This window comes from Bombyx mandarina, chromosome A1 (assembly GCF_030267445.1).
Source record: "Bombyx mandarina strain Sakado chromosome A1, ASM3026744v2".
NCBI classification, from domain to species: domain Eukaryota; kingdom Metazoa; phylum Arthropoda; class Insecta; order Lepidoptera; family Bombycidae; genus Bombyx; species Bombyx mandarina.
The window spans coordinates 4,608,002-4,619,752 of NC_143234.1; the positions used below are offsets into that span (position 1 = coordinate 4,608,002).

At 38.2% G+C, this 11,751-nt stretch overlaps 1 non-coding gene across 1 annotated transcript; it reads right to left on the minus strand.

Annotated features, from left to right (window-relative positions):
- Positions 1-2,750: 2,750 nt before the first annotated feature.
- Positions 2,751-2,857, minus strand: LOC114241432 (U6 spliceosomal RNA). The gene has a single exon (XR_003624588.2). It is a non-coding gene; the product is annotated as a U6 spliceosomal RNA (small nuclear RNA).
- Positions 2,858-11,751: the final 8,894 nt, after the last annotated feature.

The window sequence follows — 11,751 nt, forward strand, 5'->3', positions numbered from 1 at the left end:
TATGGCGTTGAAAAAGAGATGCATAGAACAAAATGGACAATAATATAGGCCTTCGTGGAGGTTTTAATGAATTCCACCAAGGTGGCATCACAACTGTACAGACTATATTAGTGCTGTGTTGAAAAAAGAAACAGAGAAAGACACGCACGTCCACAAATATTGATAATACTCATGGATACTCCGCCTTATCGGTATAAGACAGATTTTTATTTTTTTATTTTTTATTGCTTAGATGGGTGGACGAACTCACAGCCCACCTGGTGTTAAGTGGTTACTGGAGCCCATAGACATCTACAACGTAAATGTGCCACCCATCTTGAGATATAAGTTCTAAGGTCTCAGTATAGTTACAACGGCTACCCCACCCTTCAAACCGAAACGCATTACTGCTTCACGGCAGAAATAGGCAGAGCGGTGGTACCTACCCGTGCGGACTCCCAAGAGGTCCTACCACCAGTGATTACGCAAATTATAATTTTGCGGGTTTGACTTTTATTACACGATGTTATTCCTTTACCGTGGAAGTCAATCGTGAACATTTGTTAAGTACGTATTTCATTAGAAAAATTGGTACCCGCCTGCGGGATTCGAACACCGGTGCATCGCAACAACGAATGCACCGGACGTCTTATCCTTTTTTAGGCCACGACGACTTCATGATTATCCATGGATGCAAAATCTCAAGTTGATAATTTCAATTTGAAACTGATTTAGTTTTCGAATAGTTATAATAGTTTCGGAAAACTTTCTATAGCGTCTTGACATCGAGAATACGAGCCGAAAATTTACAAGTAGATTTAACGATTTCAACCAGCCAAATCTGGTCCGCTTTGTTAGCCGATCTTTGATTTGGCTTTGATCTGATCTTTACTATATTTCACATTTTATTATACTGGTGGTAGGACCTCTTGTGAGTCCGATTGGGTAGGTACCACCACCCTGCCTATTTCTGCCGTGAAGCAGTAATGCGTTTCGGTTTGAAGGGTGGGGCAGCCGTTGTAACTATAGGTACTTGAGACCTTAAAACTTATATGTCAAGGTGGATGGCGCATTTACGTCGTAGATGTCCATGGGCTCCAGTAACCACTTAACACCAGGTGGGCTGTGAGCTCGTCCACCCATCTAAACAAATAAAATAATGAAAAAAATGGTGTCCTTGAAGCCCTAGGAAAACCGCTGGAGCAAAACCAGCTTGCTAGGTCAACTTTTTCGCCTATCTAGAGCATTTTTATACAGTAGCAACATTGACAGCTGGCGGTGATTGGTAATCCCATTCGTATGCTAATTCAATAATAATAATAATTAATTAATTTTGTTTCTGGTAACCCTACAGAAAAATTTTCGGTACCGTACCGTATAAAATGACACGTACCAATCAGCCGGCTCAGTTCGCCCGATCACGATGTTCGACCAGCCCATACCGTGGGCCCCGAAGGTCAAATATTTAGGCGTCACCCTCGACAGTAGGATGACATTCCGCCCCCACATCAAGACGGTACGCGATCGTGCCGCCTTCATTCTAGGACGTCTCTACCCGATGATATGTAGGCGAAGTAAAATGTCCCTTAGAAATAAGGTGACACTCTACAAAACTTGCATACGCCCCGTCATGACCTATGCAAGTGTAGTGTTCGCTCACGCGGCCCGCATACACTTGAAATCATTCCAAATTATTCAATCCCGTTTTTGCAGGATAGCCGTCGGAGCCCCGTGGTTCGTCAGGAACGTCGACCTCCATGACGACCTGGACTTAGAGTCCATCAGTAAGTATCTGCAGTCGGCGTCCATGCGCCACTTCGATAAAGCGGCACGACACGAGAACCCTCTCATCGTGGCCGCCGGTAACTACATTCCCGATCCTGCGGACAGAATGGAAAGCAGTCGACGTCGCCCAAAACACGTCATCTCGGATCCGCCCGATCCACTAACGGTGCTTCTAGGTACTTCAAGCACCGGTCACCGTTCTCGTCGAACCCGTCGCTTGCGACGAAGGGCTCGACGAGTAAATTAACTCTCAGACACAGCCCACTGAGTTTCTCGCCGGATCTTCTCAGTGGGTCGCGTTTCCGATCCGGTGGTAGATTCTGCGAAGCACGACTCTTGCTAGGGTTCGTGTTAGCAACATCGTCAGGTTTGAGCCCCGTGAGCTCACCTACTAAAGTTAGGGTTACGCTGACATAGCCTCTCAAGGCTCTCAGCTTAGGTAGGAAAAAAAAAAAAAAAAAAAAGCCGGCTCAGTTTCCGAATGTCACTGGCAGTATTTCCAATTAATTTTTGTAAGTACAAGCGCCGTTGTATCAATTGGGAATGCTAACAAGCTGTCGGTAATTTCGTGTATTAAAAAAAATATATATTTTTTTTGGTTATTATTATTATGGCCCAAAAGCAATGATATTTTATATGTAAAAAGAAGTTATATAAAAAATCATTGCCCAAAAGGTTTCGAAGTGTGTATTGTATAGATCCCGAATAAGATATCACTTTACGATATGCTTTGTTTAATTGCTTGATCCATGAATCGTAGTCTAAGGTTGAGCTCGTGATTCCAAGAAGTTAAAGAATAATAAGTGTAGCTTTTCTAAGCTTGTTTATTTCTATAAACAACAATAAACATGCAAAAATAAACAAACATTAGCAAATAGTACTAATAATTATTAAATAATTTATTTATTTATTATAAAAAAGAGAGCACAATATTCCTAACCTAAAAGTACATGTTATTATCCGCAACATGCTTCGTCAGATTACAGAAAAATGTGGAACGCTTCACGATTTTGCGTGTCATCCTTGCGCAGGGGCCATGCTAATCTTGTCTGTATCGTTCCAATTTTAGTATATGTACTGCCGAAGCAAGTATGTATATATATGTTGGCACACGTCAGGGATGGCTGAGCGGTAGTTTCGTCATCACTCGTATTCGATTGAACTCAGTTTAGTCAATAAAACTTTTCAATAATAATTATTGAAACTCAACACACACAACTTTCACAATGACAGGATAAACCGACAGTTTCGTTGCACATACCGACAGACCGACTGACTGACTGACTGACTGACTGACTGTCAGAGAGTCACTGCTGAGACGGACGGAATCACTGTCTGACCCGAATGCCACGACTCTGTCCACGTACCGCCATTTTATACTGTGGCGTTACGGAGTCTACCCTTCATTTTGTGATATTTATCAAAACAACATTTCATCATTTAAAAATAATAATCAAAACCACCGTCTTAATATCACTAAAAGTTGTTATCCACGACATATATATAATTATGTATATAATTTTGTACTAATATTTTGTCCTATCAAAGTTTAAAAATTATGGTGTAGCCATAGGTCGATGCGTGTCCAAATTATGAAGTTAGTTGGATATCTTGAAATCATTCACAGGTCAAATCCCACAGTTGTCCATATTTGTCTCTTTTAGCGTCGCTTATTTGTTGCGCCGATTTTTTAATTACAACGGTATTAAAGAAAATTTCACTTCAAAAACTGCACATGGATCGGTATGAAGGATTCTTCTTCAAAAAGCAGATATGGCTCGGTACTTATGATTATTACAATGAATATGAAATCTAATAAACTTAAAAAACTAACCCTAACTAGCTTACTATAAGCAAACAATTTCCTTAATCACACGAAAAACAATGCAAAGGTAGGTTTGTTCTTTTTTTTCATCGAGACAATAGCCTGACGCATCGCGAGCCTATTTGAGTAACGAGCTAGTACAGCCGGCTATACCCGCTGTAGCCGGGTAAGTGAAAACAAAGCCCTGGGTATCGGTCGGCCATTGTTATCCGGTTGAAATCCGCAAACAACTGACCACAAAGGCTAAAAGAACAGGGACCCAGACGTGAAACTGCGTTTTTAAAGTTTTTTGTTTTACTATTAATTCCACGGTTACACTTATATAAGGGGTAATAATAAATACTGAGAGACCAACTATTTTTTTTTATGATTGAAAGATTACTGGTGGCCCGGAGGCCTTTCCAGCTTCACCAGGACAGGTGAGCGAGCAAAGCCTCAGCCAGGAGGGAGAGACCATATGTAGTCTAATGTCATAATTAGAATTAAAGGTAAAGTCACTAAGGCACTGCGTCTTTTTATAAATCACTAGCAGACCCGGCCACACGTTGCTGTGGCTAAGGTTTTTTTTTTTAAATAACACGTGGCCGGCTATGCTAATATCAAATACTAACAAAGTAAGAACAATTGGATTTCACTGTATTGCGTTTACTACGAAATAAATTTCACTTACACTTTAGCCTGAGCTACACGTGGTGTTTATGCCATTAAATTGTAGCTTATGTGAAACGTTGGTATTTTTAACACAGCGCCATCTATGAGAGATTAATGTCACACAGTATTACAATTGTCTGTAAAAACTGATTTAAGGCTTCACCTGTTTTAGACTTATGAAACTTACAATGAATAACAATAATCAACTTATGATATCATTTTATTGTTAATTAATAAAAATTGCGACAATTAATCGAAATAAAAACCAACTTTTGGCCTAAGTTGGAACAAATCACATATTAAAAAAAGAGAGGTTAAAATCGGTTCAGCAGTATAAATAAAAAATAAATAAAATAAAATAAAATTCATTTAATTCAGACCCTCTTAAGTCCATATGTTGTAAGTAGAATAATACTTAGAACTATGTTAGTAAAATTAAAATTAAAATTAGCAATTAAAACATTTAAACATTTAATTCATAAATCTAAATAATATAAATAAATAAAAGTATAGATATCAATTGCGGACAAACAACGTGACACGTAATTTATATATATTAAGATATAGTACCTAGATTGTGGTTTTAATGTTCTACAAATAGAAATCACGTTACGCTCAACATCAGGTGCACTGTAAACTCGTTGTCGCTATATATTTTTTTCAATATATCTATCAATTATTATTACAGTGCTTAATTTAATTAGACTGCTCTACGCGTGTTTTTATATTCTTTAGTAACTAGCGCCCTCTATAAACGAGGAGGGTACTTTTCACGCGCGCAAACGGATCCGCTTGCATGTTTGGTTTTTGCGGTGTTAGTCTAAAAGGTTTTCCGGTTTTAATTGACCATTATACGGATTTCTATGCATCCTATTTTGAATAGTTAATGTTAGCCTGAAAATGTTTTAGTTTCTATCACACAAGAAAGTTTTTTTTTAATTGGTTAATAATATCCACCCATCAGTGACGTACCTAATGTTAAATACCACAAATATTTTCAATGTTTTTTTTTGTTAGTCCGTGGCCAAGAAGACTGTAAAGTATTCCAAACTTCGGAAATAATATAATGATAATAAAACAAACCGAGATTAAACCGTTAATTGTGAAAAAAATATTCATCACATAAATGGACATTGTAACATTAAAGCAGAATTAGGTTATTATTAGACGCCTGAGTTTCATGATTTTTCTCATCTAAGTTTTTGAAATTATAATTAAAAATTAACACTTAACAAACTCAGTGCTCCATTCAAACGCCGGTAACTAATTAATTCTAAGCCTACACAAGTTTACACGTAAATCTTTTGTTTTGTTACATTTTGTGACAGTCCAACTTGGGATTTGTTTTAAAATTTATTCCCGCGGAAAGGCGGCCATTTTGCTTCCTCTTACGTTCGTTGTTTGAATTCTAAATGGGCTGAAAAGTTTTCGTGCGTTTGCCTATTTTTTTTGGTCCGGCCCGAAAGAAAAAGTTTTCGGTAATGGTCTCCGAAATTAAATTTCGAATGTTGATACCGATACTCTAATACTTTTTATTATAATGTTGGTATCTTAGTTTCTTGGATTAGCTTTGTTCAGCAATACTCCAATCGCGAAGATAAATAATACTCACAATGATTTATTTGTGTGATTGCAGACGCAATGCATTCACACATCGCTGATCGAAATGGGTTTAAACACAGTAAATATTCTAATTGAAACCTTTATATATTCAAATCTGAATGTCGCTATCCACCTTAACAAAATTAGGTTAAAGTTGTATTTATATTGCATCGTAGCTGTTTGAACTCTAAGCGCGGATTCTAGTAAGAGGTTCTGCCGCAACCCAATTGTTTCTAATCTAAGTTGTTATTGCTTTTCTCTAGGCAGCGACTTGGCTGTGCCTTTACCATTGCTCACATCCATCAGCGACACCAACCACTAACCATCAGCTGGGCCGTCTGTCTACAAACTTAGTCTATTTACAAGAGCAAGAATTTTTTATTCCCTTTTTGAAAGTGCCTTCACCAAAAATATCTTGATAAACTCTTAAGATTTTTTCAAGCAGCTCGTAATGCTGCCTAAGCACTCATTACCGAGTCCAGCTCAGAGAACAACACAATGCATCTGATGTATTATAGTTCGTAAATCGTCGGGTCGGAACAGTAGCAACTACAATCAGTGTTTAGCTCATGATGAGAACTTATATGGAAAACACACGAGGCTATATTGTGAAGAATATGAAGTGTTAAGCTTATATTCATATTTTTTGCAGAAATTCCTGTAGGATTTTTGAAAAACGAAATACCTTTTATAAAAGTTTAACTTAAATAATATTAAATTATTAAAAACGTTATACATGCGCGCGCTAAGACACGTCCATATAGGTCGATACCTACAGTCAAATTGCTCAATAGTCGGTATTCCGACGCTCCGCACTTTATAAACATTATTACAGAGTCGATCTATCGACGGTTCACGCTTAAAAGTTTAAATCTACAGCTATCGCGGAAGTTAACAGGTCGTTTCTCACGACAGTAATAACAGTGACTTCGAAAAAAATCTCAGAACATGTTATAAAAACAAAAACGACCTATGAATTTTTGTAAAATTTGTTCGATCTATGCACCTATGGAATTTCCCTTAATAGCTTTTTAAGTCAGAAATGATCAAACGCAGCTAAACCTTAAAAGCAAGTTTTCATTGCTCTGCATTCTTGATTATTAAAAAAAAAGGAAAAAAATAATAATTAAAAAATGTTGCTCGGTTCGGCATAGTATAATCTCGTGTATTCCAAATCGAGCCCTCATAACACGTTATTGCCGCAGTCTGAGACGGGACATGTACCTGTACCGTACCCAGACCCATTGTTCAAGGGGATGCCTTTTTTAAAAGCGCAACAAAGCCGCAAGGCATGCCTCGCGATGCTCACCGACTGTGATAGACAGTCTACATTCTGTCATGTACAGGCGGATGAAAAATAAATATTAAAAAGCGTTATTCGATAAATAATCAACTTAAACATAAACTTTTATTTATTTATTTGAATCGAATAACAAATAATATAATATCAATATGTATTATAATTCGTATTTGAATATAATGTCTAATAAACACAATTTATAAAAAAAAAATCCCGGTTATTATCTAGTTATACTAAACTTAGGAAGTGGGCGTGGCCTGCTGAAGTAACGCCGCAGCGACTTCAGATCGGTCGGAGTTTTACCAGTGGTAGGACCTCTTGTGAGTCCGCTCGGGCAGGTATCACCACCCTGCCTATTTCAGCCGTGAAGCAGTAATGCGTTTCGGTTTGAAGGGTGGGGCAGCCGTTGTAACTATACTGAGACCTTAGAACTCATATCTCAAGGTAGGTGGCGGAATTTCGTCATTCTTGTATCGTATCATTCTGGACGCTTTCTTAGTGAGGTTAAAAAAAATTCCTTAGCAATGGTGTACTTATTCGCCTTTATTCTTCAATCAAATAACGGTAATCATAAACCAATAACCCGGTCTTCTGCTCATATGCTAAAAGAATGATAGTCGAATTTAGGGTAGGCAGCGGCTTGGTTCTACCCCTGGCATTGCTGAAGTCCACGGGCGACGGTAACCACTCACCGGTGAGCCGTATGCTCGTCTGCCTATAAGGGCAATAAAAAAAAACGATGTTGTGTTGAAATAGTAAAAAAAAATATATATATCAATTATTTTTCTTGAAATAGAACATCCTGTATACAGCAATAAGGCAGAGTGCACGCTTTGTGCCGTATCATTTCGATATACCCTGTATGTGTTCACGGCGTTATGTCATTTGCTTTTAATCAGTAGGGTCTGCTAGTACCAAGGCTAGGGTTGTATTCCGACGCTACCCTTCAAATCAAACTGCGAATGAATTTATTTTTACTATACTATACTATTTTTATGTTTTAACCTCGCTTTTATAATATTTTGACATTTTCATTTCTTTCTTTACATTGAACTAACAATATATATGAGGCGGTTTTTTCGACTTGGAGTTTCATCTTCGCGACTAGGAGATAGATGCTAAACATAATCTTTATCAAAATAAGGATATTTATTTTCTTTATTGAATGGATGCGTGGACGAACTCACAGCTCACCTAGTGTTAGCTGATTACTGGAGCCCATAGTTGTCAACTACGTAAGTTATACCACCTTGAGAGACAAATTGTAATCCGTTCAAACCGAAACACATTACTGCTTCACGGCAGAAAGAGACCGGGCGGTGTTACCTACCCGTGTGAGTTCATCAGTTATTACGCAAATTAAAATTATTGTGGGTTTTTTTTTACACGATGCTATTCTTTCATCGTAGAAGAAATATGTAAACATAGCCAGTACACAATACCTGTCCAGGGGATTCGAACACTGATAATTTCGCATCGTTCGATACGAATGCACTGGATATCTTATCCTTTATATCTGTATATGTGTAGAGAAAAACCTTTTATATATAATTTTTATATAAAAAAGGATTTCTATAAAAAAAAAAGATTTTAGTTAATGTTAGATTTTTTTCGTTACGGAATTTCATGATTCGGTCGCGGCGCTTAAGGCCCGCGATAAAAGCTATGCAATAGCTTAATAAAAAAATTATTTTTCCTTTGACGTGCCCCCCGTCGGACGGATTCCTTTTGTTTGTTTTAAGTTTATTTTATACAAAAGCTTAGGTCTTTTATTTATCGATTGAGGCACTACGAAGTCTGCCACGTCAGCTAGTTACCAATAAAATTAAAATGAAGAAATTACATCAGAAATATCTGAATACCGGAGTATATAAAAGTCGTGAACGTACGAACGACAAATCGTCGAGGGCTTCACAGCTCTTCTAAAGCGACGTAAAACCACTAGCGCAATGATTTACGCGATTCTATTCAGTCGGTAATTGCGCTTCGGGTCAAATTCGTAACAAAACGCCCGTCCGCCTTTGAGAACGCAAGTGAAAAACCTTAGGGCCTTTTCACGAGTCCTTTTTTACTAAATAAAAGTCGTTACACTCTGTTGTTGAACAATCGTGAATTGATTTTGTCATTTCATTTATTAAGCCGGTTTCACACGGTCCGATTCTTTTTGTATACATTAAATTTAAAGAATTAAAAGGAGGGTAGTTGCCCTAAAAACATCCTTGGGCCCGCGGTCTGCTCTCTGTATACTGTATACTGTAACTCTGCAAGAGTTCGTCAAGTTCTTCATACCCCTCGTAACTTCTAGGCGCGGACACCTCCTATGAAATTCGGCCCCCTGACCGATAAAAAAACAGTGGCAATCATACGTAACAGATGGAGTAAGACAGTGACGGAGTGTTGGCCAAGATTAGATCGTAGAGGTGCCGGAAGACCTATGCCACGGTGGATAGTGGATAGTGAGGTCGGGCGAGGCGGACGTGGATGAGAATGGGAGGCGATCGAACATAATGGCATAATGTGTAAGGTAAAGTAAGTAAAGTGTGAGGTGCTTTTCAGAATATCAAAATAACCCTTCTTTCTACTCATATCTGTTCATAAAATATCTGTAGCTACTGATACCATGCACCCCATGTTTTTTTTTAAATCATTTTTTCTTACACTATTTTTAATTCAAATTTATTAAAATTTATTTTCTATTTTTTAGTAGGATTTTCTATAAAGGCGTATTTTGTTAGTTTTTTTAAACTATTCTATATTTTTCATGTTTTAGGTGAATTTCAATTTCGTCTACTTTTTTTAATTTATTTTTTTAATATTGAATTGTCATCGGTCCATAATAAGTATACCAAATTTCGAGTTAATTCGACGTTTTGAAGGGGGTCAAAATCATGTTCAAAGATTCCGTTACATACTAACATACATACGTCTGAAGCTAATAAAAGCGTATTAAAAAGGGAGACCTATGCCCAGCAGTGGCTTTCATAGTATCGAAGATCAATAAATAAAAATCCAAAGTTTTATAAAGTGGCTGTTTTTTGACTATTGGCTTGAACTATTTGACTGAGCAACGTCTCCATTACATCACATTATTATCACGAATTATGTTACGACATCGTATTCTGACAGCGAATATGGAGGGCAAATTTCTGTCTGGAGCACCCTTACATTATTGTAAATTTGATATGCCGTAGAGCAAAATCTTAACAGTAACACTTACTCGCTTTTTTATTTTTACCTACCTACCCATTTTCTTACCTACGCTGATAGTCTTGAGAGGCTATTTCAGCGTAACCTTAACTAGTAGGTGAGCTCACGGGGCTCAAACCTGACGACATTGCTAACACGAAACCTAGCAAGAGCCGTGCTTCGCAGAATCTACCACCGGATCGGAAACGCGACCCACTGAGAAGGTCTGGCGAGAAACACAGTGGGCTGTGTCTGTGGGTAAATTTACTCGTCGAGCCCTTCGTCGCAAGCGACGGGTTTGACGACAACGATTTTTTATTATTTTTTATTGCCCTTGTAGGCAGACGAGCATACGGCCCACCTGATAGTAGTGGTTACCGTCGCCCATAGACTTCAGCAATGCTAAGGGTAGAGCCAAGCCGCTGCCTACCGCTTAATACTCTCCACAAGCCTCGTTTGAAGAAGGACATGTCATAGCGCTCGGGAAACACCGTGGAGGGGAGTTCATTCCATAGCCGGATGGTACGTAGCAAAAAAAACCTCTGGAAACGCACTGTGAATTACCGCAGTGGCTCCAGGTAGTATGGAAGAACTCTACTCCGGTGGTGGGTGGTGCGATGGTAAAAACGAGATGCCGGTATCACCTAGAACAATTCCTCAGAGCACTCCCCATGGAACATACGGTACAAAATACAAAGGGAACCGGATGACCGATGCTTGAGATACCTAAAAGCACCGCTAGTGGATCGGGAGGATCCGAAATGACGTGTTTTGGGTGACGTCGACGCAAGATCTTCCAACATGCCAATGAAATTGCTCGATAGTCCCACCGTCCGAATGTTCTGGAACTTGTATGCATATGAAAATGTCGTTAGCGAGATTCAAGCATCTGCCAAATCTATTATCTTCTATGATTACTACCCGCTACAAGTGTATTTACTGTAATATTGATGCACTGTACGTAGACAAACACGCACTCAACGTCGCTTCGTCCAAATTAAATTGAAATCAGACGAAGGTCGAGACGCTAATTATCCATGAACAAAGAAGGAAATTACTCTAACAAATCAATTTACATATACTTTTCATAACATAAGTGATTTCTTAATCTACCTTTATTGACATTGATGTTGTTAATTTTCTAGTAAATATAAAGGAGCTTTAAAAGCGATTACATTGTTCTTTGGTATAATAACGACGAAAATTTGCTATGGATCTTATATTTCTAGATGTAAACATATTTTTTTATTATTGTTTAGATGGGTGGACGAGCTCACAGCCCACCTGAAACGCATTACTGCTTCACGGCAGAAATAGTCAAGAGGTCCATCCATCAGTAATTAGGTAAACAAATTATAATTTTGCGGGTTTGATTTTTATTACACGATGTTATTTATTCCTTCACCGTGGAAGTCAAGCGTGA